The sequence below is a fragment of the Melitaea cinxia genome, chromosome 7, assembly GCF_905220565.1.
Source record: "Melitaea cinxia chromosome 7, ilMelCinx1.1, whole genome shotgun sequence".
NCBI classification, from domain to species: Eukaryota; Metazoa; Arthropoda; class Insecta; order Lepidoptera; family Nymphalidae; genus Melitaea; species Melitaea cinxia.
In genome coordinates this window covers 1,459,103-1,462,271 of record NC_059400.1, presented here as the reverse complement: position 1 = coordinate 1,462,271, position 3,169 = coordinate 1,459,103, and the positions used below count along the sequence as shown (strand labels likewise).

The window sequence follows — 3,169 nt, the reverse complement described above, 5'->3', positions numbered from 1 at the left end:
CAAGACTATAAAATCTAAAAAAAAAGTTTTTACTAAATAATAAAAACATTTTATTCCATTCATTACATTTCTAATTAAAAAATATATTTGCGTACATGTAAGCAATTCAAATAATTTCGTGTATTTTTCCCAGACTTTCAACACAGTTACATCTGTCGTTACAATGAGATGTGGTCAGTTAAATGAAATAAAATGCTGTTTAGAAATCATACAATAGCATTCATTAAATATATTTATGGACGAAAAATAAATTAGTTTGAGGGCTTTTTGAAGATTTTTGTGATTCTTTTTTCGAAATATTACTAACGATACAGTTTTGAAATTGTTTATAATATGATCTTAATTTGTTCTACATCATGATCTTATTTTAATCTTGTTTTATAATGATACTTACTATATGATAAAGATAATAATTGTGTTTGCTCACAAACGAAAAAATACCCGACTTCAATTACATCGACAAGTAATACAACGGAGGTAGAAGAAAAAATCAAGTAAATGCGCATTATTAGATATAACTCGAAAAGTACTTGTCAGGTCTCAAGTAAATTTTAAAAAGCACCATTTTTCGATTTAAAAAAAATCATCGAAATCGGTGTCCCCACTCAAAAGGAATAATAATAAGAATAATAATAATTCTTTATTTCAGGCAACAATTTGACCCATAAAACAATTTGACTGTCTTCAATTCTTATAATCAAATACAACTTAAAAAATTAATAAATAAATGTCAAAAGTAATAAGGTATCAGTCGACACATTACACACACACACCCAAAGGTTGCCTCGAAGAAATCGCTGCATTAGCGATAAGGCCGCCTGTTACGACTGGTGTAACTGTTTTACTTAGAATTGTAATTCTGCATTTTGTCAATTATGTATTGGTATGCATAGTGTAAATAAATAAACATACATAAAAAGGTAAATCAAATCGAATTGAGGACTCCTTTTTTTGAAGTCGGCTTAAAGCAGCAGCACTAATCCGTCAATGCAAGCTGCAAGTAAGTGCCTTTGGCAAGTAAGCGGTAGTTTTCGCATGTTTGATTCCGTCTGTAATATCCATTTTTTTTTGAGTGTACTCCTTAAGAATCGATTTTCATATACGACCCCCGGTATGAAAAAAATACGTGGATATACAAAATACTCGTAATGCCATCTATCGGAACTCAATAGACAACGACGTTTACTAATAACGCCATCTATCGTCGAAAGACGACGTTATTTGATTCGTTTATTTACCATTTCATATGGTAATAATATTTTTCTTAGACTAGTAAGCCTTTTTTGTGCCTATTTAGATAGTCGATCTGAAAAAGTAATTTGCGTCGAGCTGACACACTTTTTTTTTATTTATATTAGGGTTATTTAAAAAGAAAAAAAATAATAGCAGTTAGAAATAGTATGAAAAAAGAAAAACTAAAAACATCGCCATTTTGTCGTTAAAAAGGCAACTGTTTGCGTAGAATTATTTGCAATTGCTTGTTATTAAATAATTTATATTTGCTTTGTAAAAGTTAAGTTTAATTTACTCGAAGAAAGTATATTTTAGGTTTGAATATATGTCGAGCTAACGTAAATTTTGTAATTACAGTTATAAAATAAAATATTTATTTGTGGCCCATGAGGGGATCGAACCCGCGACCTTCGCGTTATTAGCACGACGCTCTAACCAACTGAGCTAATGGGCCGTTGGTATGATACGTGAAATAAGGAATCAGAATGTATGAAATAGCTATGTTAAGCTAAGCATTTTATCTTAAGTAATAAAGATAAAAAATACTCGGATATCAATATTATATAATTTTAAAGAAGTTATAAAAAGAAGATAAGATTTAAAGTGTCTATATTATTTGACTATCGATTTGATATTTATTTAATTATATTTAATTTCCTTTGTTTTCATATGGAATGAATTCATATATTATACATTTAATTAAGATTTCTGAGCGTAAAAATTAGCAATATCTTTAATATTTTGAAAAAAAAAGAAAGAGAGACAACAATTATAATCCATATATGTATACCACACATACACATTCATAATTATATAAGCACTTACATACACACCTAAATAATTAAAATAATTATTTTAGACGTTAATTGTGCCTCTTAATAGTCAATAACTTTAAGTCAAAATGTTTGACAAAAAAAAAAACAAAAAATGTATCAACAATGTACCTAAATGTACTCACATACATATTAGCTAATTTGTAAATACATAAAAACACCGTTATTACCATCAAAAGATTTAAATCCTTTGAGATAATTCAAAGCGTTCCAGTCGTATAAATGCAAGATATTATCGTTAAAATCTCTTTCATTAAAGTCGTGACAGATGAGCAAAGATCTGTATAATCGAGTAAGTAGAGTAAGGGCCGGTTTCACCGATTACTGATTAAGCTTATCCAGTTATCCTGCAGATACGTTACAAATAGATTTTAACAGCAGGTACTAGAATAGGACATTAGGACCTCTTTCTCCTCAATCAATAAACTACAACTTATAGATTCATATTTGCCAAGGGAAAAACTTAAGAAAGAACTCAAGAAAAGGAATTTAAGTTATTGTAATTAACTAAATATCAAGATCATTAATTAGCTTCTGAACATAAAGAAAATGCCTAAGCAGTTCTTATTCAAGAGTTCACACTTCAAAAATTCGGAAACACATTAAATTTATTCTTTATCTGTGTATTTTTGCTTGTGTATTATTACTGTTGGATCATGGCATCTCCAAGTTCGTTCCAAATTATTCTTTATGATGTTAAAATAATTTTTAATGAATCTCCCGCTCAACAGACCCCAGTCTAAATTATTTCATATTCGGTATCTCGTAACACGTACAATAAAGAAAAACGGCTAGAGGCTAGGCTACTAAACTAACTAACTACTAAAAAACATGTGTATTTTTACCCGACTGCCAAGGAAGGGTTATGTTTTTCGCGCGTATCTTGTATGTATGTATATTTGTATGTAATATTCTTTACTACCTCATATTTCCAGAACCACTGAACGGATTTACATAATTGAGGTATCGTTAGATTCGTCTTAGCTGCCCAAGTGTTCTTAGATAGGTGACATTAAAAAAAAATCAAACATGGCGGCTGCGCGAAGCCATTGTAGTAAATGAAAAAAAAAAATTTTTCTCGAATACTACAATATGGGTATCAA

At 29.4% G+C, this 3,169-nt stretch overlaps 1 non-coding gene across 1 annotated transcript; it reads right to left on the bottom strand.

Moving 5' to 3' along the window:
* Window positions 1–1,613: 1,613 nt before the first annotated feature.
* Window positions 1,614–1,687, bottom strand: Trnai-aau. Its single transcript has one exon. It is a non-coding gene; the product is annotated as a tRNA-Ile (tRNA).
* Between the last annotated feature and the right edge of the window lie 1,482 nt (window positions 1,688–3,169).